We start from the raw sequence: 26184 nt of genomic DNA on the forward strand, positions 1-26184 counted from the left end.
TTGGCTATTAGCCAAGGAACACTCAAAGCTCTCATGAGATCCTTAATCGGATGCAGACAAATAGACTCTAATTCTTATCTTAGATACAGCTACTTTATTTTCAAACCTAACATCGATACTTTGGGCTAGAGTTTCTTTGTGTGCACAAGGAAGCAGAGAGCTGTTCTGTTCATTACAGCCTAGGAAGCCCCCCTTCTCCTTCTCACCGCCCAAGTCTCGTTAGTACCCGCTGAGCGTGAACGGGAATGTGTGGGCCGACTTAATCAAAATCACTCACAAGGAATTTGAATACTTTAAATTAAGAAGCTGTGACGCTCTTTTCTCCTGGTCTCTCTGGTCCAGCCACCTGGTGCGGCGCATCTGCCGATTATGGAGAAACAGGTACGAGGAGGTGCCGGAGAAGAGTTGAACACATCAAGTGGTAAACCACCAACTGTGCTAGGAGGGAATGAAATGAAAAAAAACAACACAATCTTACGTTGCCATAGTTATCATTTTGGCTCCCTTAAAAGGGGAAGTTTGTGTTCGAGGGGTGCACTCGTGTTATTTCTATTCCCATCATCTATTCCTTTGAGTGAAGATGAGGCAAGCACCTGATATGTGAGCTCTAGGCCCTCAAGTGCACTCTGGGACGACAGCTAAGGGTGGTTATGTGGCATCATTTAGGGAGGTGCTTGAATGAGACAGATTGTTAAGCCAGGATGGAGCTGTCAGCGGATAAGTGTGTTTGCTTGCTAAACATGTGATGCTAGTCCCTCATTCCATCTGTTTGGTTATGAAGAGGGGGGAAAAGTACAGTGAAAAACAAAGAGGGTGGGAGAGAGCAAAAGAAGCAGGTTTTGGAAAACCTGGTGAAAGAACTGAAGGCTGTCATTCCAGTACAGCCCAAGCTGTTCGGCTGTCGTCAGGCGTGCTCAGCAAGATGCAGCCTGCTCCATATGGCTTGCTCGGATCTGCCATCTCAAGGGAAGAGTTGCCTGCCTGCGTGTTTGGGAAGAACGAGAGAATGTGTGATTGTGTTTCACTCTGAAATGCTCATGTTTATGCAGAATATCAAGCTGGGTATTGTTACTGCTGTCCAGTTCTGTCTAAAATAGCAGCAGAAGCCTTTCCAAAAATGTATTTTCTTGGCAAACCTCTGCATTGTTGAGTTTCCAGAGTGCTTTAGAAATCATATCGAGTCCTAGGGAAACTTTCCACAGCATACCTTGCTAGGGGAGATGCTTTCTCCCAAGCCTAGCAACCCTGAGCATATTCCCATGGTGAAAATGTGGGTTCCAGACAGGCTCAGCAGACCAAATCTAACAAAGGTCTGATGTTTTATAACAACAACACTTGCAAGTTAAAAAAAAAACAAAAAAAAACGCAACAATGGCTGTTTAAAAATAGTAAATCTAAAATGAAGTTAGGTTTATGCTTATAAAATGTGACAAATTCATATTAAAAGACAAAAATTAACCATATTTGATTCGAATTTGGGTCAGTTACACAATGGGCAATCTATCTGTCTATATATCCATCTATATATTTATTATAGTTTGTATAGTCTAAAGACTCACAGAGACAAACTCCCAGAAAGGCATCATTTAAGGACGCACTCGCAAATGTAAGTGAAATAATCACATAAGTCTTGCATGGAAAACATTCCCTCTCCCTCTCTGATCAAGCGGGGGCAATAAAAATTGTGCAGTCTTGTGCGAGCAAGAGCTTGATTGAACAAGTGTGAATGGTAACAAGGCCCGCGGGGCCAAACAGACAGGCAGTAGGGATTACAGAGTGGGATTGAATAAGATCATGTATGGAACACACATGAGAGAAACTGCGCAGGGAGCCCTGTTTACTAGAGCAAGCTATCCCCCAGAAGCACACGGGTGGGGGGTTGCTTACACACATGCAGGGACTACATGGTGGATCTGGATGAAAACCGATTCGTCTGGAATCACGTAAAAATGATGGACTAGAACAAATACACTTGAAAAACAGAGGTACCGCCTAACGAGCCATATTAAAGGCAGTTTCTGTGTGTGCAAGTCAATTTAGAAGCAAGAATGTGAAGCACCACAACAAAAACACTGGAGAAAACAACATTCACATATTGCACAGCCAATAAACTCAACGTTCCTTTAATTTTGCCCAATAAACTGTCACAGCATGCTGTTAGATCTCCAAAATTAAGTTCTATTTGAAGCTCAATATAACTGTTTTTGGTCATGAAGCTACTAGAACATAGAGTTACTGAGGAAAATTGCATTGTTTAGTATGTATACTGCAGAAGAAATCTCTAGAAATATTTTTTGGGTTTTTACGCACTAGATCCCACTTGCTGAAGAAAATGTAGCATACTAGAACACTGAATGCATAGCACATGCATTGTTGTTACAGAAAAAAACTAATTTAGTAAGGCATAAGCTAGTATTCCATTCCAAACGTGCAATTTTTAAAAGCTAGTATTCCGTGTACAGTATATACTGTACCATTTTTAGTAAAGGTTAAGCTAGGACATGTTTTTAAAGACTATTATGCTGTATATACTGCATAATTTGAAGTAAGGAATTAGCTAGTATTCCATTCTGAACATGCAGTTTTAAAAGCTAGTATGCAGTATATATATTGCACAATTATTAGTAAGGAGGAAGCTAGAATTCCATTTTGAGCATGCCATTTTAAAAACTAGTATGCACTATATACTGCATTATTTGTAGTAAGGAGTAAGCTAGAATTCCATTCTGAACATGCAATTTTCAAAAACTGGTATGCAGTTTGTAGTACATGCTTCACAATTTTTCGAAAGAGGTCAGCTAGAGGTCCATTTTGAACATGCTGTTTTTAAAAACTAGTATGCAGTATATACTGCATAATTTGTAGTAAGGAGTAAACTAGCATTTCATTCCGAACACAGTTAGGCTCTATAGTGCAGTGTAGCTCAGCGAGTGTGTGCTAAGGGCCAGATTTAGTATGTGTGTGAGAGAAAAGGATGGGGTCAGTAAGAGAGAAGTGCAGCCGGTCGCCATCGCTCCCCGTGGAAATGTGAACCAGCTGTGGCATTCTGGGGGCTGATCTGCTGGGGCCGATAACACTGGGCCTTTTGTCCATCTGCCCTGACTTTCTGACATTCTCCCACTCGCTCTCCCTCTCATTCTTCATCCCTCGTTTTCACTCCAGATTTCTCACTCAGCCACCACTCGGCTAGAAAACAATCTTCAATCGGTAAGTGGGGAGCTCTCGGTCTCACACACGATTGAAAGGCAGTCACAGAGACACAGTACGTTATAAGCACACATAAACAGAAGGAATGCGGCCACACAAAAGAGGCTTGATGGGTTGAAGGAAACTGACAAAAAGGTGCATGTTTCACGAAACCTATTTTCTGTCAAAAAAGAAAAAACAGCAAGGGAAAACATCCAAGAATTGAATCTTCTGCAAACCCTCTGCAAGAACATCAAAACAAAATGTCAGTCTAAAAACTACATATTCCTACAAATACACAAATAAGATTTTTTTCTTAAACCGTTTCAGTAACTACAACGGTTTCTTTTGTTGCTAAATAAAAGCTAGCTAACAGAAATCATATTTTCCTGAGGAGGGAGCAACAGTACAAAGCTCAAGCGGTTTTCATTTACACTAACAAAACGTGACAAGTGCTGTCATTATCACTATTATGAAGTTGGAAATGTAGCACAAACAAGCTACATTTGAGTCTTTCACATACTTGGCAAACTGAGCAGAACTGTGCTAGAAAATGCCGCTAAACTGTGGTTAAAAAATAAACAAATAAATAAATAAACAACACTAAACGAAACTGAAAAACTGCACAATATTTAGCTACAAAAATGCTAAACTGTGCAATGTGCTAGAAAATTCACACCCCCGAAACCTACATAATTCGCATACTAGCTGCCGTTACAAACGAAGGAGGAAAGACTTAGCAAAGAAAGCCCCTCAGAGATTAGCATCCTCACCTAAATGACAACGCATGATGTTTTTGTTTACGGTCCACTCATTGGCTTGCAGTGGGGATAATTATCGTAAACTTTGCGAAAACCAAATCCCACGTTCCGTGTCAATGTGGAATAACCACAGTCAGCTGTCCACTCGGACGAAATAAACTACCTTCTCCTCCCTGTGCTAGGCAGCCCCCTTCCCAGCATTCCACAGCTAAAATAAATAACCCGTCTCCGAATGGTATTTTAATGAGAGTGTGGGAGTGGAACTGTAATGCGCAGCTCTCTGCATGCCAACGTCTGAGCCTGGCCTCCCTTTACGCCGCTAACAATTAGTTAGCTAATCAGCCACCACTGTGAGAGAAATATCTTTTCATAAACACAATATGATGGGGACAATCAGGCTAGTTGGAGTATGCTGCAGCAATGGCAACATTATGTGCATGGCGCACTTAGCAGTGGTTCTGTACCCTTGGAACGAGGGTGTACACTAACCTTTAAAGAGCAGGTTAATGTATGGGGAGAGGTTTTACGGCTAGGGACGAATTCATTACGCCGACAATCTCAGCTGATTTGCCATTTCAACCTTCTGCCAATAAACCCAAGGACGGCATTTCGAAACCCCCCGGTTTTAACCTTAATCTAACCCTTGTCTAAGAGGAGACAGGTGAATATCAATTATGTACTGAGAAGCATCAATGTCAAACAGACGGTCCGAGCTGCAGGGTTCCATTTAGGCTAGTGTGTGTTGCCGAGGCGGGGAGTCTTGGTTTGGAAGTTTCACGCTAGCTTAACACAGTTATTTCATCATCGGCTCCCTGGGCCTAAAAGTTAATCTAAGGCGCCTTGCTTGAGATTTTACTGTGGGTTTGAGAAGGTGGCAATGCGGTAGCGGAGATTAGCCTGCATGAGATGTTTCAGGGTCGAATGTACTCGGATGTTCCCTGACAGCAAGCTTGTTTTAACTAAGCGGCCACCGTGTTGAAAGCAATTAAGGCTGCTGTTGAGAGCGGCGTAGAAGTCGCTGTACCATGAATGGCAAGTCTCCCGGAAGTTCCATTAAATCCTGAGGTGGGAGTCTGCAGGTTACACACACAGACAGAAGGAAAGGGTGAATGCTGGCTTGTCCTCTGGAGAGCCAGGAGCCGCCGATAAATCTTTGCCTATGGGAAGCGTCACTGATCCTTCTTCAGTTACCCAAGCGTGATACGCCACTCACGTTTGCATCCATTTGCAAGTCAAGTGGCTCACTTCGCATTCAGCGCAGACAGGAGTGGTGGATAGGATCTCCCTAGGACTCGAGACAACATTGATTGATAAAAACGAAATTAATACATACAAAACATGGCTGTATATGAACAGCTACAAGGAACGGAGACTTAAATGTAGAATGGGCAACCTTGCATTTTGAAGAACGCCACATTGGTGTTTAGCTTTCAACTACACAGGATATGACCCCTGACAGAACCATCTAGCCTGATGAGACCCCAGGAAACCATGGGAATTCACAACAGTTTAGCAAAAAAGGTAGACACTCCAGCTGGACCATACATGCCATAGGGAGAAAGCAGTTGCCTTATTCTGGGAATTCCCTGGTCAAAGGAATTGGCCGTGTTTGCTGTAGCTAAAACGAAAACAATAGGCATGTATTGGCAGATTATGGGAGAGAAAAAAAATGCAATGATGGCTTCTTGAAAAACCCAAATTCCTCCTATTCCTTCAGCTCCCGTTTCATCTCCACCCGAGGCAAAGGCTAAAAATAGAGGGACTGGGAAAACTCACTTTTAGCCCCGTAACTGTGGAGAACTTGGTTTGACACTGAGCTGATGGGGTGGAAGTAGAAAAAAAATACAGGGATGTGGAGTGGAAGGTTTTTTTTTTTTTTTAGCTATTCTGGGTAATATTTTCAATAATTTACAGCACCTTCATATAGGAGAGTTCAGACTAGAATGATGTTTCTAATAGAGTTTATGGGAGGGAGCTGAAACTCCACCCACATGTTCAGACTCGCAGTCTGGTTTCAGTCAAGTGCTCAGTCAAAGGTCAGGTGAGTTGGCGCTCTCCATGGCAACTACAGAAAAAAAAGTCCATGCCGAAGGTCTGCTTATGACCCTACCCTCGTCGCCAACTTGGCAATTGCTCTTTTAACTGTCCATCATGGGAATAATCCTGCCATTCCCTGTGACCCGCACAACTCTGGAAAGAGAAGGGGCCACATGACTTCCTGTCTGCCTTTGGACTCTGACGTTGAAGGGTGCATAAGAAGCATGAATGGGGACTTCAAAGCCTCCAAGAAGAGGTGAATGTATTTATAGACAGGGCTGGCGGTAAAGTTGGCAGTAGTGCTGGAGGGGCATCTAGAATAAAAAGCAGGGTTGCCCTGAAAGAACTCTAGAGCCTGCTGGGAGATAAAAATAACTCTGAGGCAGTCGGGCCCCAAACTGATTAATGACTCCACGGTACAATTGAACATTGTGTAAACAATGGATACTGGGCTGTGGCTCAAAAAACATTGGCTGGGAATTGTCTTATTGGGGTACAAGAAGCTGAAAAGGGTTATGTTTTGAGACAAATACATGGGAGACTAGTAAACAAGTTTGCTAAGACACCCTGGAATCTCCAAAACTATTTTAATGAGCCCCCCCAAAAATGGTGTACTAACTTTCCAAGATACTGTCAATATTTGAAATCCCTTCAATTTGACAAATGTGTTTCTGAACTAAACTAGATATTTAATAAAGAAAATGTAGGGCAGACATGATTTTATCAATTGGGAATGGATTAGGTTTTGAAAAACGGTGTTAACATAACAGAACAGAGCTAGATGGTGACAGGGAAAGGGTTGATGTTAACCGAAAAGGAGTTTTAGAGCAAATTATCACCTAAATTATCCAGATTAAGAAACACAAATGTGCCTCTTTTTGAACTAGCATCAATTCACGTGGTTATTTGTGTGGGTAACTGGATGCATCTATAAGCATTAAAGCCCCTCTCATCAGCTGAGCTCCAATGAATCTTTGCCTGTCTATAGAGTAACAGTATCCACAGAGGAGACCATGACAGAAATCTATACTGGAGCCGGACAAAACCCTCACACACACACACACACACACACACACACACACAAACTCCATTTCAGACACCCGTCTAGGTGAAATATGCATGAGGCACTTTAGCTATTTCCATGACACACTTGACTTCCATGTACCTTGACTTGTCTGTTGAGAAGACAAAGGATTTCTGAACTTTTGCCACTAGTGAAAGTACACTACAGGAAAGATCCACCGGGGAACAGGAACAAAACGAGAACCAGGCTTAAACTGAACCCATATTTCCCACATAGGCACCACAGACCAACGTGCCAGGAATACATTTCACATTTGCTTTGTATGCCTCTGATAATAAGCAGAATTTTGTACTACAGTTCTTAATTTGCAGTAATCCAGACAATGTGTCTCTACGTTCTGATGATTTTAAAAGCAAAGTGATTCTGATCACATTCACTGAAAAGAGATTACTATTCAGCTGCCAGGCTTATCCGTGCTGTTGCTCATTGCTAACTGAATTTAAGAGGGCAAATGTCAGCCGTCTTTGATATTTATAATCTAGAAACCCGAATGAAGCTCCTAACTGCAATTCTGATGGCAGGAAGGAGAAGACTTGAAAAATGAAATTAGTTCAATCTTCCAATACTATTAATAAAATTAAATTAAAAAATGAAACCATAAATAGCTCTGTATAACAAAAATAATAAAATGATTGTTTGCACATTGGCTTATGTTACTGCAACTGTGTTAACATTCTTCATGTTTTCATTGCATTTAACTGCAAACTGCACAAAAACAGGACAAAAATGGCTCAGTACTAATCTCACAAACAAAAAAAACATACATAGGCCTTTTAATCTGGAAAAAAGGCACTGGCTATAAATGAAAATACAAGCATGAAACCATGCGTGTGAGACAAGCGTGTGTGTGTGTGTGTGTTTATGCCAGCAGTACCCTTTTCAACAACGGAGGCTCATATCTTTAAAAGGCACAACCCCTTCTAGGACAAAGCAATCCACTGATGATAGCTACTTTCATGCCTTTTAAATGCGCATCATTTTTGTCGCCGTAATCGAATTTCACTCGTGTTACTATTTTCCAGCTTGAACGGCATCCAAGAAGCAGGAGGAAACCTCACAACGGGTTGTGCAAGAGCCGACCGCACTGAGCTGGAATCCAAAGGCAAAATAAAGAAAAACAACCCAAAGAGAGTGGAGGAAAATCAATAGCAGCTCCAGCAGATGAACAATTATTACCGTTATGCTGGATGTTTTTAGTGAACACATATTGGAGGAGTATTTCACTTCAGAGCAAAGATAAATAAAACATCACTAGGTGTGCTTGACTTGTAGAAGGCACTATAATATAATTTTAAGTAAAACACAATAGGACAGAGGACAGAACCCTGCGGGACACCTATGCTAATCATAATTTATTTTAATGCCAGTCTTGGGACTCTCCAAAATTCACACTTTTCTCAACCATAATAATAAGTTGAGCTCAGATGTGCACTTTTTCCAAAAAAAACTTTCTAGTTTGACTTTTTCCAGCTGTCTGCGCAACGATCCCCAAATTTTCACCTCGCCCACAGAGACGTTTAGGAAGTCACCATGCTGCTTCCCTGAGATGTTAAAACTTTCCGGCATGGAGCTTCGCGCAACATGGCAACGGACATCAAACACTGGCCTCAGATGGTTGTATGGGAAGAAGCCACATGAAAGAATTCGAACAACATGAAACATACTTGGGATACTTCCTTATTTGGAGTCTGAAAAAGCACCACGAACCTTTGCGGTGTCTTCATGGCTAACAGAGATGTTGTTTATTAGACACTTAAGTTAACGACATTAGCTTGCCCAAATTACAATCATGCCACCATCTGAGCTATCAAAGCTCCTGTGTTTGAGTCACAAGACATCAAGATCTTGTTGTTTTGGTAGAGCTAACGTTTTTAGCTAAGCGAACAAGGGTGTTCAGTGCGACCCTAGCTGAAATGAATAAATTTATCTGCGCTAAATGTAGGGACACACATTTTGAGGTAATTGCTAGCAGAGTGTACGACTGAAAGGTTGTCAAATTCAGTCGTTTGACACAAGCAACACCCGGACTACACCGTCCATTTGGTGCCTGGCTCCACCTATCTTTAAATGTATTTTCACATATTCAGTGGCTGCTTGTATTCTTAATGCACTGTGATTTCTATTTTCACTCGTTATGTGTTTTTCTGCATTTCCTTTCCTTATTTTGGGCGGATATGAGTGCATCATATACAGGCACACGCTCGCCTCCTCATTCCACACAGACCGGAACTCCCCGCCAGCTCACACGCTGTTGCCTGTGCCGACACACACTCACACGCATGAACAACAACACGCACGCACACACACAAACAGATCATTTCATCATCTTATAATCTACGTAAAGCATGTCGAGCGAGACCATTTGGACCCTCTCTTTCATGTCGTCCTAATGCACCTCTCATGAATCAGTCCTAAAATATCGTGACGCATAAATTATTGCTGGCTCTTCACGCAAAAAGGGTACAAATTGGTTTTTCTTCACATTTAAAGAAAAAGATGTACAAATCCAATGTTTTTTGGAGTAGGAACTATTAAAAGCAATTGTGACAATTTGTCAGTTATTTTATTCAAATCTTTTTTATTTGTCAAGCTCAACCTGTCAATTATTGCAAGCAAAAAAAGTCAAACAAATAGTTTTTAAAAAGAGTTCATCAAAAAATAAATAAATACAAGCAACTGTATATGTAACTAATGTATTAATTGTTATTAGATTTAAACAATGCATTTTTAAATTAATAATATTAAAATATTTATAATAAATTAATATAATATGATTGATAGCATTTGATTTTGATTTTATTAAATTAGTTTGACTTGTTAATGTTATTTTCATGCAAGTTTTTGCATCTGTCAAGATCAACCTTTCAAACTAATTATTGCAGGAGATGATGGTCAATCAAATCTATTTGATTTCATTCATGAGAACTGTACATTTATCATTTTTAGCTAAATTTAATTTATGAGAAAAACAAGTTATTAAAAGTTGTGATATCCATACTGACATTTTATACTAATTAGATTTAGATTTAAATAAACATTTTTAAATAAACACTATAAATAATATTTAAACGTATTAAATAATTAATCATATAAATTTTATTAAAATTTGATTACATCTATTTTCATTCAAACTGTCTCCTAATTTCTTATAAAAATCAGAGATTTAAACTTAAAAATTACAATCCTACACACGAGTCATATTTAGACATCCTAAAAAACAACATTTTCTACAAGTTACACACCTACTATAAAAATAAAGTGGCATTTTAAAGGTTCAAGCCCTATTTTGTACCCTTTTTGTGGAAAGTGCCTGCTGTGTGTGTATCGATTCATCCCGTCATCGACTTTATTTCGCCTACGAGGAAATACTACAGGCCGTCGCATGCCTGGGGCTCAATTTAGATGGCCTTTAATTAGGAGGTGACAGAACATGGGTGGCGCTCTGATAATCGAGCGGGCATCCGTGTGTCGCGCTGCGGCTGAACATTGAGCTGGACATCGCTGGGGGACACAAACAGATAAATGGCAAGTACACAGCCATTGTTCAGTGCTCATACGGTTATAAACACCCAACACACACTCCTGAACGCACGGTAGCACGCTAACAGATCTAAAGCTACTCCACAATGAATCACACTTCCTTCTAAACCCTTTTGGACACATTTGAAGGCAGACTCACATGCATATTTGGCAGTAAACCTCGGAATGCACTGAAATGAGCCCAGAGGGAAAAAATAACATCCAACATTTCAGATGAAGTAAAAAACGTTGATTATAAAGATACAGAATATTGAAAAGTACTACAAAATAGCTAGTAATTAGATCATTCTAACTTGACATTTTGTATTTAATGAAATGCATTATTTATTTATTTTAACAATGCATTAATATTGCAATATTTAATTTTAAATGCATTATTTTATATTATATATTATGTATTTTCTTATTCATTAAGCTGATTACAAATATACTGAATATTCAAAAGTACCAAAATTAAATTAAATTGGTAATTGAACTGAATTAAATCGTTAACAAATCTCATTAAAACCTGACATTTTTAAATAGTTTTTTTTTTTTTTTAAAGCTATGCTGTTCATTTTAATGACCCTTTGAAAAAGAAAATAATTAGCTAAAAAAAAGACTGGAAAAAAACGTTTATTATAAACGTTCTGAAGTACCAAAGATAACTTTAAGCTAGGTTTAAAAAATTTAATTATTCATTCATTCATTCAAATTTGTTGCTTTTATTATTTTTCAATTTATTATGAACATTGTACAAAAAAAAATAATTAGTAATTTAATTATTGACTTAAAAGTAATTGAGGTAATTGAATTAAAACCTAAAAAAAATCATCATTAAAACATTTTTATTTGTTTCCTCTTTTTAATTTGTAGGATATTTTATGAAAGCTAAGCTGTTCATTTTAATGGCCCTTTGTTGAAAAAAAAAAAAATGGCAAAATGAAAATAAATGAATAAAAAATGTTAATCAAAAACATACTGAAGTATCAAAATATAACGTAAACCATTAAAACCTGTCTTTTCATTGTTTGTTTGTTTATTTATTTATTTATAAAATTTGCTATATTTTAGTATTTTTAAAAATAATATGGAACAAATACATATTAAACAATTTTATTCAAGTTGAATTACTTCCATTTATTCTTTTTATAATATATATTTTAAGACAGAAAAAAATATGTAAATAAAATTCTGAAAGCTAAGAACTTTCTTGTAATGACCATTGGTTGAAAAACAACAATATAAAAATGATAATATTAAAAAATAAAACTACATTTAAATATTAGTTAATTTGATTTATTTTTTTACTTGCTGCTTATTTGCTTCTTATATTTTATAGAATAAGTCTAGTTTTTTTTTTGTTTTTTAATTATTGTTTTTTAATTGTATTTAAAAAAAATTAAACACAAAATGCCCGAGGAAGCATAAGAAACGTTGATTATAAATATGAGCACTGAAACGACTATAGGTTGTACCAAATCAGTCATGAGGTTCAGTTCGGTTCAGTCTTAATAAAAGATGTCATCTCAGTAGGCAGCTGCCTATGTAGGCAGTGAAAGATGATGTTGGAACGGAGCCCTTGTAAAAGCACAGGCCTTCCCGAGCAGCAGAGAGCGTCTGATTCTGACCTCTGAAACGCAGCACACTCCTCCAGTATTAAGCCCACGGTGAGTCTATGAACACAGATCCGCACCTCCTTCAGCTCCTGCATCTTATTACTGAAGCGCGAGAGTCTGTGTGATCTGGAGCTGCCGCATGTGTCCTGTCGAATCAGTGTGTGTATGTGCGTGTTTGTAGATCTGATGCATGTTTGGCACGCGTGCAGAAATCGATGCACTGTTTTTTTTCGGAGGCCTGTCGACGCTCCTCGGACACAAACGTTTGCTCATTTTATAGGATTTGTTGCTGATTTGGCTCGTCGTGTGTTCAAAACTCCTGTCAGGAGGCATTGCAGTCATCATTAAATGGGTTCACTGGGAAAACACGCTCAAAACAACACCGGGTTCGGGAGTCGAGAACCACTTCTGGAAAAAAAACACTGAAACTGAGTGGATTTTGAACCATATACGTGTGTTACAGACAAAATCCAAGGTATTAATCAATTTCTATTTATAAGGTTTTAATCTTTTTTTTTATTATTTAAGACGGGAACAAACAATTAGACACTTAGAATGTATATTTAAAAAAAATAAAAAATAAATTTTTACAAATTTGATTTGTTTAGCATATACATAGTAAAAAGACAAATATTTGAACCGTAATGTAAAAATGTAAATACAAAAATAATTTAAAAAACAAATAATAATGAATTGACAGATTTTAATATTTATGTTTAACATTTGGACCATATATTTAATAATTAAATATTTGGACCAATCAGATTGCACAGTGGGCGGAGCTACAAAGCCACAGTAATGGATGCATGAGCCTCCCATCTACACAGATAGATATAAATGCTACAAAAACTACAAACTGTGATTTATTTGATTCCTGAAAGTAATATTCATATCAGACGACTCAATACTTCTGTACTTCATAAGGCGAAATGAACTCCACAATACGGCTGCCTATGTGAGCAACACAAATCCCTTCAGAAAGTAATTGAATCACGGCACCACATGCACACGCACACACACACACACACAAACACGAATGTGTTAGCTTGACCTTCGGCTCTCAGCTGAATACATTTAGCTTGATTTCTCAGATCTTTCATGCGTTTTCGATTCAGATATCTGCAGAGATAAACAAAGGGAACGATGGCCATCCATCACTTTCAAAACCCGTCGCGCTAAACTCAAACAACACTGGCCTCTGCTACGAATGACTAGCACGTCTCTCCGCCGACTATTTGGAGAAGAGTACAGTGATTTACAGCATACAGGCCTCTTAGCTTATTAGCTCGTACGCGTATTAAGGTTCAGAAGCTAATAGAGTTTGTGCAACGTATGCATTTCATACTCAAGGTAAAGAGGCAGATGAAAAAGTCAGAAAAAAGTCAAAATAAAAACAATTAGAAAAAAAATGGTTTCATTAACTGTGATTTATTAAAAGATAAGAACCAAAAACTAAACACTTTATATAAAAAACAAATCCAAAAATAATTTAAATGAGAATGTTTGGCGTCGATGGTTCCATGAACAACCTTCAACATCCATGTAACCCTTCCAAGGTCCTCTATAATAAAAAAAGGTTTAGATTAGTCAATATTCTTCACATTAAGAATTGTTCTTTAAGATCTGTTCTACGTCATCGCTATGAAAGCTCCTTTTGAACTTTTATTTTTATTAGTGAAGGAAGATGTATTAAGTCAATTTCGTTAAACGGCCCTAAACCACCACTGTGAAAAACCACCAGACGGACTTAATCTCTCACAATTTCCCCAAAGCGAGAGACACTAGAGAAGTGGAAGAGCCATTCAAGTACAGGCCTCGCTCCTAGTTAGCACATTTTATCCAGCGCTCATCTCCGCTTCGTTTAGTCAACTGCAATCCACCCTCGCAGGCTACACCCCTCTGTTTGCATTTACATTTATTCATTTAGCTGACGCTTTTATCCAAAGCGACTTACAATTGCTATATATGTCAGAGGTCGCACGCCTCTGGAGCAACTAGGGGTTAAGTGTCTTGCTCAGGGACACATTGGTGTCTCACAGTGGATTCGAACCCGGGTCTCTCACACCAAAGGCATGTGTCTTATCCACTGCGCCATCACCACCAAAATGTCGACATTATCGCCTCCCCAATCACGCAGAAGGGAGATAACATGCAATTCATCTCTTCATTCATTCATTCGCCCCCATCCCGTCCCCAACGGCCAGATAAAACGCCTGTGTAAGTGTCGCCAAAAGGTCAGGATATGGAGGATGTAATGGAGCTAATAAAAGCAGATCGCGAGGCAATATTAGGTGCGGTAATCTCGGGATTTCATTCCCTGCGAATCCCTGCTTGCGTGAGTTTGGCTTCATGCCTCATTTATGACCAAAATGGGACAAAAACCTTAAAACGCACAAACAAAAGGTGCCTTTAGGAAAACAAACAAATAAGATGAATGGCTCCATCCTGGACTCGCAATATCAGACTCATTGGCAGGTTGTCGGTATTTTCTCCTAAAGGCGGTTGGACTTTTAAAATGGATTACTTCTGCATGTCGATTTGCTTATCTAAATATATCTGACTTTCCAATTCTGTTTTCAATGGCAGGAGGCTTTTGGCGATGTTAAATGTGAAGGCATAAAAAAAAAGTACCACAAAAACACTATGTTGGCAATCGTAAACTTCCTCTGGTGGCATCTCAATTTGTCAAATATTAAATTGCTATATCAGTAAATGTTCAAATTAACATTAACTAATGCTGTAGAATCTTCATGTTAACAAATGAAACTTTATTATAAAGTGTTACTACATTTTTTCTACACCAAATTCTTTTTTTTTTATTGGCGTCGATGGTCTCACGAAGAATCATCAACATCTATGAAATCTTTCCAGGGTACTTCATAGTGGAAAATTTATTTTGTTAGATTATTAAAAAAATAAATGGCAATTTTTCCTATTTATTGAATTTACTTCGAATTTGAAGTTTTTCCACAATTTGTTTTTTTATTTTTTATCAAGGAATCGTGATTTTGAATAGAAATAACATTACAATTAGACACCGACAATATGCTAATCTCACCACATTGATCAAACGCTCACACGTGATGTGATGTGACGCAGGCAATGGAATGTGGGAAAAAAAACCCTTAAGGGCCACATTTTTAGAATATTGTTTCACGTGCAAAATGCGAGCTCAGCGGTCAAACGTTTCCATTAAGTGCATGTTGGAATCAAGTATTTTAGTTACGTTTTTATGTTGACTAGTTAAATGTATAAAAAAAAATTCTGAAATAAAAAAAGTAGAGTGTTCAAGGTTCTTTGGGCATCCAAAAATTATTTTTGGTGTTTTGCTGGTATTTTCCCCTATAGGTGGTATTACTTTAAAAAGGATTACTTCTGCATGCAGTACAAAGATTGATTTGTTTTTCCCAATTTATCTGACTTTCCAATTATGTATTCAATGACGGGAGGTTTTTGGCTAGGGATGTGCGCTACAACTAATTTGACTGTCGTTTAAACGGAAGTTTTGTATCCGACTAGTCTAAAAGCTAGAAACCCCCAAATAATGGCAAAAGAAAAAAAAAAAATGTGCGTGTGTCTGTATAACAGCCTACACTTGAAATACGTAAATCTTTGAATCACACTGTCAAATCCCTCAATGAATTCTGCTAAAAATAGGTCATGATTATGCCATATGCTTGCCTCGTGTTATCATCATTTAATATTAGGCAGTCGTTAAACAGAAAAAAAGAAAGAGCATACACTCAACATAAACCGGTGCATAGCTTATTTATTCAGATCGGCTGGAACAATGCAGAAATGGAAAATCAATCAATAGACTGACAGAATTCTTCATTTTCATATAAAGTTAGCCAACATATTAAAACAAAGAGTTTGGCAAAACTGCTTGCTCTTTTTATGCTCCTTTCTTATGGAATGAGACACAGAGTATTTTAATGTTGGAAAAACTTCCTTCGCTGAATACCTTTAAAAATGTTTTATGGTCTAACTGTAAGGAAACGTGTAAATGTTTTAAGAACTTAGGTTTTTTTTGTGTGTGTGTACAAGTTTTAATGTATATGTAAACAGTTTTGTGTGAAACTTTTTTGTGCTGCCATTTTGGCCAGGACTCCCTGGAAGAAGAGATTTTAGATCTCAATGGGACTATCCTGGTAAAATAAAGGAAATAAAACAAAATAAACTTTTATCAAGGAATAGCATTAAAACGGCTTTTAAAAATGTACTTAATGTTGTCTATATTGTCTAAAAACAAAATAATGCTAGTTTTACTTACTCAGATCATGCGCATTTGTTCAGTGAATTTAACACGTTAACGTGGTCTGGCGAAAGATGGGACTAGACGATTCTGCACTTGAAAAAACAAAATAAAAAAAAAAAATTTAAGTCACAGGCACTCAGAGAGATAACTACAAGCAAGCAGATAGTTTCGAAAAGAGCCTGGAAATCCCACAGCACCACCGAAGTGGGTCTTTGTTTAGAAGAATAGATCGCGCGGATGGGATCACGGACCGCAGCGACGTATGAAAGATTGACATTTGCTGGCTTTGGCTAGCCTCCAAGCTAACGTTGTCGGCCATCATATCCCACAAATACAATAAAAATCTTCAGGTGGTGTCTCAATGCTGCAATTAAATAGGAGTTAATGATATTATCAGCCGTTGTCCTGCAGGCCTTGTATTTACATGTCAAAATGTCATATCACATGAGGCCAGGGTTGGGGGATGTTGTGCGTGTAACAAATCATCTTTCCCTCTCGCTTGAAGAGATGGAGTGTGTGAACTCCCTTGCACTTGCTCTTTTACGCCCTGTTGACGCAGAATCCATAGCATCCCCGGCTCAGTCATGTTGAACGCATCCTTGTTCGCTCAGAGAACACAACACAGCTATAATTACAGAGGCTGGAAACTGAAATGCCATGCAGGATTGAACGTAATGTTTTTCCACCTTTAACTTTCTGTGCTTTAAACTAAATCTAAAATCATACTTGGTTGGAACGGTTCATAATCAAAGACTTTCACGTGGAGAAAAAGTATGTGAATCTCACAAAACCGGTCTAAGAACATTATATAGTGTAGAGATATTGTGTTTAAAATGTTTATTTACTGAAATCATTTATTTATTTGCTATTTTCTTATCAAGTCAGTCAAGTCAAGTCTGCTTTATTGTCAATTCTTCCACATGTATAGCACATACGTACAGAGAATTGAAATTGCGTTACTCTCAGACCCTTGGTGCATACAGTTAACATTTAAGACACTGACAGTAGACGTTCAAATACAGATAAATACAGTTTAAATATATGTACATACAACTATACAGATATACAAATGAGGACATTGTAGAAAAATAAAAAAAGAGATAGATAAAGTGGTATAAGGCACATGGCAGAATAGATAGTGCAAACCAGTTAAATAAAACAAAACTGTGCAGATATATGTGTAGTGCAAGAAGAGCTTATCAGTCTGTTAAAGTGACAAGAGAACAGTCTTTTTATCAGACTATCCGAAGAGGTAGTTTGCAGTCAATGCTGGATGAGGTAATGCTCAGTCCAATGCTGCACAAGTGACTGGTGCTGGTCACAGTTTTTTAAGTGGGTGGGGGGGTCGTAGTATCAGTGTTGCATGGGGTAAAAGAGGGGAGGGGGGGCAAGGACGGGAGGGTATTCAGCTTCCTGACAGCCTGACGTATGAAGCTGTCCTTCAGTCTGCTGGTCCTCGCCTGGAGACTCTGCAGTCTCCTCCCTGATGGCAGCAGACTGAAGAAGCTGTGTGTCGGGTGGGTGGAATCTCCTGCAATGCGGAGGGCTTTGCGGGTGAGACGGGTGCTGTAGATGTCCTGGAGGGAGGGGAGAGAGACATTAACGATCTTCTCAGCTGCTCTCACTATGCGTTGAACTGACTTGCGGCAGGATGCGTTGCAAGCGCCATACCACACAGTGATGCAGCTAGTTAGGATGCTCTCGATGGTGCCTCTGTAGAAGGTGCACATGATGGGGGCCGGGGCTCTGGCTCTTCTAAGTTTGCGGAGGAAGTAGAGACGCTGCTGTGCTTTCTTGGCCAGTGCTACAGTGTTGTTAGTTCAGGAGAGGTCCTCTGTGATGTGCACACCCAGGAACTTGGTGCTGCTCACTCTCTCCACAGTCGCCGCGTTGATGGTCAGAGGGGCATGCTGAGTGTGTACTCTCCTGAAGTCAACAACAATCTCCTTCGTCTTCTCCACATTCAGAGAGAGATTGTTGTCACTGCACCACCCATCCAGGCGGCTCACCTCGCTCCTGTAGTTTGTCTCATCTCTGTTGCTAATGAGACCCACCACAGTAGTGTCATCCGCAAACTTAATGAAAAGGTTGGAGTTTTGTGACGGTGTGCAGTCGTGGGTCAGCAGAGTGAAGAGGAGGGGGCTCAGCACACATCCTTGGGGGGCCCCAGTGTTCAGTGTGATGGTGCTGGATGTGTTAATGCCGACCCGTACTGCCTGAGGTCTCCCGGTCAGGAAGTCCAACAGCCAGTTGCACAGAGAGGTGTTGAGCCCCAGCTGAACCAGTTTGTGAGTGAGCTGTTGAGGGATGATTGTGTTGAATGCTGAACTGAAGTCTATGAACAGCATCCTGACATATGAGTCTTTTTTGTCCAGATGTGTGAGGGCTAGGTGGAGGGCAGTGGCGATGGCATAATCGGTCGAGCGGTTGGACCTATATGCAACCTAGTAGGGGTCCAGGGAGGGGGGGGGCAGACTTGATGGGGTGCATGACTAGCCGTTCAAAGCACTTCATGAGGATAGGAGTAAGTGCGATTGGACGGTAGTCATTGAAGCAGGATGGAGATGTCGTCTTCGGGACTGGAATGATGGTGGTAGCTTTGAAGCATGTGGGGACAACGGCCTGATTTAGCGAGATGTTGAAAATGTCTGAAGACATCAGTGAGTTCCACTGCACAGTCTCTCAGTACACGCCCAGGAATGTTGTCAGGACCCGGAGCTTTGCGTGCATTAATCCTGCTGAGGGATCTCCTCACACTGTCCGGGGACAGTGTCATCACCTGGCCGCCGGGAGGAGGTGTAGTCTTCTGTGCAGTGGTGCTGTTTTGTGCCTCAAAGCGAGCAAAGGCGGCATTCAGCTCGTTCAGCAGGTGGATGGTGCTGTCACATGTCTGTGGTGAGGGCTTGTAGTCCGTGATAGTCTGTATCCCCTGCCACAGGCTCCGAGTGTCTCTGCTGTCGCTGAAACGATGGGCTATCCTCCTGGAGTACTGTCTCTTGGCCTCTCTTATGCCGCGGGATAGGTTGGTCCTAGGTTGGCCCTCCTCATCATCAGGTACAGATAATTTAGTGCCTCACTCCTGTTGTTGTTGTTGGAGCTGGGAGGGATGTATACAGCAACGAGCAGTATAGCTGTATATTCCCTCAGTAGATAGAACGGCCGTCACTTAATAATCATAAACTCCACCAAGGGTGAGCAGTGTTTGCAGACCACAACAGCGTCGCGGCACCATGCATCATTGATGTAAACACAAAGCCCGCCACCGCGGATCTTACCTCCCTCGACGAGAGCTCTGTCAGCTCGATAGCATGTTAGCTGGTCGAGCTGTATGGCGCAGTCCGGTACGCTGTTGTTAAGCCATGTTTCCGTAAACACAAAAACACAACAGTCTCTTACAGTCCTCGGAGTCGAGTGAAATAGTCGGATGTAGTCCAGTTTATTGTCCAAAGAGCGTACGTTCGCCAGTACGATGGTGGGGATAGCTGGCTTGTGTGGGTTGGCCGCTAGCCTAGCCTATACATCCGCGCTTACCCCTCTTCTGCTTCCTCTCGTGCCACCATGTCCTGTTCTACATGTCATGTTATGGCAGTTAAACACATTTGCCTAAATTCTCATCAGGGTTATTAATATTAACTGAATCTAATAATTCATTACTGATAAACATGAACTAAAATAAGCATGAACTAAAACCAAATAAAATATTTAAAATTTATTTTATCCATTTATTTATTTAATCTATTTGCCAAAATGACATTGTACTTCATGGTAAATAAAAATAATAATATATAATAATAATAATAATAATAATAATAATGTATTATTATTATTAATATATAAATATATATATATAAATATATATATATATATATATATATATAATTAAAATGCTATGCACCATTACCAAAAAATGTATTTTAAATATTTTATTTGGTTTAGTTTTTTTATTTAATTTAATTCATGCTTATTTTAGTTCATGTTTATCAGTAATGAATTAATGAATGAATGAAATATATATATATATATATATATTTACTGCAATATTGAAGCAATAATAATCACACAAAATAAATACTTTTTCTTAAGAAACGAAATATAATAACAGGAATTTAGGTGGCAATGTGCATAACTGTCATTTAAATGATTAAACTTAATTTTCTTTATGCAACATTTTTTGTTTTCGTTTTTTGGGGGTGAAATGCAATGCATTTTCGTGAGGCTCACCCTTTAGAAGTGTTTGAATTTGATGCACTCGTAATGCACAAATGCAAATGAAAAACTGTACTTGAGTGAGATCACTCACGCTAATTCAGCACTGACTAGAACAAAAAGAGATGTGATTTTTATTGAAAAACAGATCCGCGTTTCAGGAATGTAATGAGTTTCCAACAGAGCTTAATCACATGTTGACATTTGTGCTAGTTAGAGGCTATTGCGCTCCCCATTTCTCTGCTGTCAAACCATTTTGTCATTCCTAATTAAGGGAGCATGGCTTGCATTGACAGGCAGGTATTTACTCGTGTTTAACCCCATCTACCCTTGACTGACTGTTTCATAACTACAAGGCCCCTCTGTCCACACAAATACAGCTCCGGCTCCCAGAGGCCCATGTTTTCATGCTTGCATTACAAACAATTACACACATCCATCAGCTCTCAAACATTCCCACTCCCACCAACGTATCTTGTCCTTCCCCCGCCTCCTCCTCCAACCCCGTTTCCCTCCGTCAGCTGGGAATCTACCCCCGATCCTAACAGATGTCCCCTGATTTGGGAGAAATGACAACAAAAGGCCAGGCTCTGAAAAAGCCATGGCTTTCCCATTTTGCCCCGAGCTTTCTGCTCCCACACAAAGGCCAGCGGATTAGCAGCTTTTAGCACATGAAAAAGCCCCTCATCCTGAAAACTGCCCCCTTAACTGGGCCCTGAGGTTTCTATAGGGTCACTATAAACCCCTTCAACTCTACTTGGTCCCAAACAAAACCCATCGAACCAGCATCCTGTCTTTGCCCCAACAAATTCCTACACTTCACCAACGCAAGACCCCTGATAACCATCTTAAACCAGCACACATCACTAAACTAGTATCATGACATTTGGAAAGTGGGATATCCAAGATATTCAAGAGGAATCTACCTTGGATTCATGGGCTTTATTGTGTTGGTCCCACTTACTGACTTGAAGGTATTTTGAAGGAGTCTAATTGGAGTTGCCCCAGAGAAAGGTCATAACCACTCCAAGTCTATCAAACAAAGATCCAACCCTTTAATCTGGTTCATTGGGGTCTGTTAACTATCGAGCCAAAGTGGAGAATAAGTAGACCAATCACAGATGGCATCTTGACCTCCAGCCATGGAGAACAGGGTGGGGACGGGTCTCCAAAACCCTCTGAGGGGTCATAACTCAGATTGAAGCCAAGGTGGGGTGTGTTTATGACAGATCTGTATTGTCTAAATGTCCCAAGCTGGGCGGGACGCCCATCAACCTAGAATGCCAGCTGGTCATCATACTTAAAGAGCAGAAAGCAGAAAATCACCATGGTGGGGGTAAACAACAAGTGCCCCCAATAAAACAGCCAAACATATCGAGGCCAGTGGGAGGGGTAGAGGTTGGGTGAAGGGTGTAGCGTGGATATAACACCCTCCTACCGTAATGAACACATTATCACAGTGGCATCAGAGCAAGCGGAGCATATCATTGGTTCGAAATCCAGTCTTGCGGCGAGGGCTTTAAGCTTAGGGAGCATGGGGAGAAGGTAGTAGCTTTTGGCTTTATCAGCACCGGCACAGTACTGAGAGCCCAGAGACCGTACGATCAGTCCTGCAGCGTCACGTAGGCAGCTGGCCAAGCGTGAGATGAAATTAAACTTTGAGCGAGATGGATCAATCCGTCAGCAGGAGTAGGTTTGCTTGGCGTCTTATCTCGGATTTGCCACTAACCTGTTGGACAGAATGGGCAACATAGGCCGGAGAGTTAATATAATTTACCAGCAGAGGCTATTCCTCATCTTCAACAAGGCTTGTCATGGAGAATGTAGCGATTTACTCGGGAACTCGTCCGAACAAGTGCTTGATAATTCCACCAGACTGAACCATGGTCCCTGGGGTCGTAGCGTAAGGCGGCAACCGTAGCTGAACAGAGAGGCCTCGGCTTCTTTTGCTTCGATGTGCATGTGGATGCATGCGATGGTCGCATTAAAACCAGAAGAGCTCGTTTCAAAGACAGTGCACTCGTTCTTTTATAACCACCAGACAAATTGCACCCACCGTGAGCTGAAGAGCACCGATTTAGCACTCGGGACAAATTAAGAGGAATAAACACAATTAGCTGGCAGAGCTTAGGCACTGGCGAACATCTCTCTTCCCCTCCCTTTTCTGCTGATAATGTGAGGCGCTGCAGCGCAGCTGCCATTACCGCCACCACTGCATCTGCCATTCAAAGCCCAAGCTGATAATTGCACTGCTCTCCCTGTTACACAAACTCGCCTAATTTTATCTACGACTACGATCACATTGGCACACACGGGTTACAATAACCACTGTGAGAGGGAGCTTTTTGTATAATTGTTGTTTTGATATTTCGGCCACTCCATTAGCATTTCCTGCACTAAATCTATCCATGGCGCCATTGAATACAAGGCTGTGCGGAGCATTATTCAATAAAATGGTACTTTAGCAAGTGCTGTAAGATCTATAATTCTAAAAGAAAATTAAATCCAAGAGAGACACTGCTCATTAAAGCATGGCACACTTTAGATTTAGACTGATCATTAGCTACTCTAGCTCACACAAACAAGAGGGCTAAATCTGTAATGCAAGCAAATGCAAGAGCGCTGCCCTTCTCTTCTCTCTTAAGTCGGGATAATATTTATTTTGGCATAGTGTGGCCAGAATCTCTCTGAGGCATTGTCCTTTGATCCCTATTTAAAATGGGGAAAAAAAGGTTACAGCGATAAGTGTAGGAAAACACAAAAAATGACACCAGAAGGAATAACTTCGCAGAAATGAATTTCAAAACCTTGGGGAAGACACCTTACAAAAGACATTTCACCAGAACTCATATCCTCAGCTCAATTCAATTAACTTTTCGTCCAGAGGTGACACGGAGTGCACACGGGAAATCAAAGTTAGTTCGGCAAACGAAGTTTTTACATCTGCTGAAACATTCCTTCATTCTGACACCACCCGACTTCATTGATTTCTTGTTTGTTATTGCTTAGTGGCAAAAGAAAAATGAGCGAAACTACAGGTCTGTAGACCACAGTCACGGCTAACGGCTTCTGTTTGGCTGCATTCCTACGCATTTGTCTTAACATCTCTCAAGATTTGACAGTGATCAGCTATGATAAATCATCCAATTATAGTGACATTTAGAAACTAAAGCACACTTGTGAATTCGCAAGTTGCAACAAAAAACAAAGACTGCGAAAAAAAACACGTTTTAGTCATTAATGCTTAAAAAGCTGGTACGTATTTCATGAACGAATCAATGATGGCTGTCCTTTTAGAGTAGCTCCTAGAGTAGATCTTTGCCATCAAACTTATTGTATGAGACGTCAACAAAGTCTAAATCTAAATTTCTTGAAGATCAAAGTGAACTATTAAGCCAAATGTTTCTCAAAAGCAGAACCAGAGCACTTCAGTCCAGACTCATTCTGATACGGGGCCCCTGAAGTCACATTAAAGTGATTAATAACCCCTGCATTATCTGTGACTAAACGAATCAAGACAAAACCTGCACTATGCTTTCATGCTTCAGTCTTGCTCAAACCTTTACTATATGAACGCATATACTTTCAAATGAAAGTAAACGGCTATATTCAGCAGGCCATGGCACAACATAGCTGAAAGAAAGCATAACTTATAGACAAGCATGTATCTGCCAAGAAAAGAGAGAAAATCCTCAATATAATAACTTCGCAAGAAAGACACTTGGTGAATAGAATCAATATTCTCTACAGTAATGACTTTTTCACGCTTTCTATTCAAAACCATAATGCAAAAATGTGTAATATATTATTGTCTACTCTATAAACTCTGCATTTGCAGCAAATGTCAATGAGACCATTACTTTAAACCTCCAGAAAGTTACTTTCCAATTTTCCTCATTATCTGGGTTTGACTTTACTGTCTTTGTCTTCAAATTCTCTGAGACCTTGAAAAACATTAGTAGCCATTTTACAAAATAAACCTTGTTTTCTTTTGACACTCACAGTGCATTCCAGTAACTCAACCAAAAGCACATTTCACAGATATTAATAAAGCATTAACCCTCTACTGCACCACAAAGCAAGTATACACTTTTTTTTTTTGTTGTTAAATGCGACAACTACGGATTGGGATCATGCTTCAAAACCAAAAAAAAAAAAAAAAAATACAATAAAACAAATCCAAACTGCCAAAAGTAAACAGACACAATGTGACCATTCAATGCAATTCATATTTTTAAACTGTGGGTCGTAGGGAATCCAAACAGAAGAAATGCAACATTTCATACATCCTCTATGAAAATATGTTATCAAATTTGTTTATAATCAGTCCTCGTAAAAACTCTAAAAGTTTTTAAGCTAATGAAAAACCCCAAGCAGAACATGAGGAATACAACACAGCCTAACAAGCCATATCAAAACCGTTAGACTCAATTACCACAACTTATGTCGCCAAAAACTGCACATAACGCACAAAAACATTTCGATTAACACAATGTGATTATATAGATACAATGAAATCATTGCATTTTATCAATAAAATCTCTAAATAATTATATCTAAAGACCAGAAATTATATTTAAAAACTTAAAAGTCTACATGGATTATTTTACGTTTTAAATTGGCCATTTAAAATAGTTTACTTACAACAGTTCCACACAACAGTTCCACGCGTGTCCAAGTAACTTTATTTCGGATCGATGCAGATGCGGTACGACCATATAATTCCTCTTAAAGCGTCCTGTGTTGCATCCAAGTAAAACAGCAGGAACAAAATACAAATAACTCCTTGGATACGCGAAGTTTTCAACGAGAGTAAACAGTTATCCGTGCCATGTCGATGGCGTCCGTGCGTAAACTCTCCAAGAGCGCACGAAACTCCACGGACGCGCTTTAAAACGAGCTTTAAATGTCGGTTGATAGTCGGTCCACCGCGTCCCAGAGCTGGATCGGATTCTTTTCTTTCAGGTCCCGGACTTCGACTGGGGGTAGGGGCAGTTTGGTAGGGGTTTCTTTAGCCCCCCTTTTCTCCCGCGTACCCTAAAAAAAAAGCGGAGTAGGCGGGGGGAGGCCTCTGCGCGCTCACGTCACCAATCCGTAGTGAATGAGCGCGCACAGATGAGCTGTTCTGTCATTTGAAACCCTCTCACTAAAACCATCCCACCTCCAAAATAAGAAGACACGGGAGGGAATAAACTGCCCCTAAACAGATTCATTTAGCCAATTTGTTTTACAAGCGTACATATTTGCCCGTATGAAAAGAATGTTCTTGCACAGTTTGATATTTACAGAAAACAACTACAGCTAACCCTTACTTAAATGACCATGGCTTTACTACAAATGAAACAAAAAAACATGGTTACGACACTTTTTCTATAATAAAACCATGGTTCATTTTCTTAAGGGAAACCATGGAATGTTGTTTAGATGACTATAATTGTGTTTTTATAAAACACACGCCAGAATTTGACCGTTGCGCTCCTTTCCCACGCATGCCGCTCAAAAGCGCAGCACTAA

At 39.8% G+C, this 26184-nt stretch overlaps 1 protein-coding gene across 6 annotated transcripts in view; it reads right to left on the reverse strand.

Moving 5' to 3' along the window:
• Positions 1–26184, reverse strand: part of LOC306875449 (receptor-type tyrosine-protein phosphatase S-like) — a 208696-nt gene that overhangs the window by 130021 nt on the left and 52491 nt on the right. For 4 of the 6 annotated variants that reach the window (XM_079426012.1, XM_079426010.1, XM_079426011.1 and 1 more), the window contains exon 1: positions 25315–25720. The exons of 1 other annotated variant lie outside the window; for it this stretch is intronic. The gene's annotated coding sequence lies outside the window, so the exon portion shown is untranslated. Of the gene's footprint in view, positions 1–277; positions 439–593; positions 721–25314; positions 25721–26184 lie in introns of those variants that run through there. One more of the 6 variants, XM_079426009.1, reaches the window with a different exon arrangement.

This window comes from Barbus barbus, assembly GCF_936440315.1.
Source record: "Barbus barbus genome assembly, chromosome: 9".
NCBI classification, from domain to species: domain Eukaryota; kingdom Metazoa; phylum Chordata; class Actinopteri; order Cypriniformes; family Cyprinidae; genus Barbus; species Barbus barbus.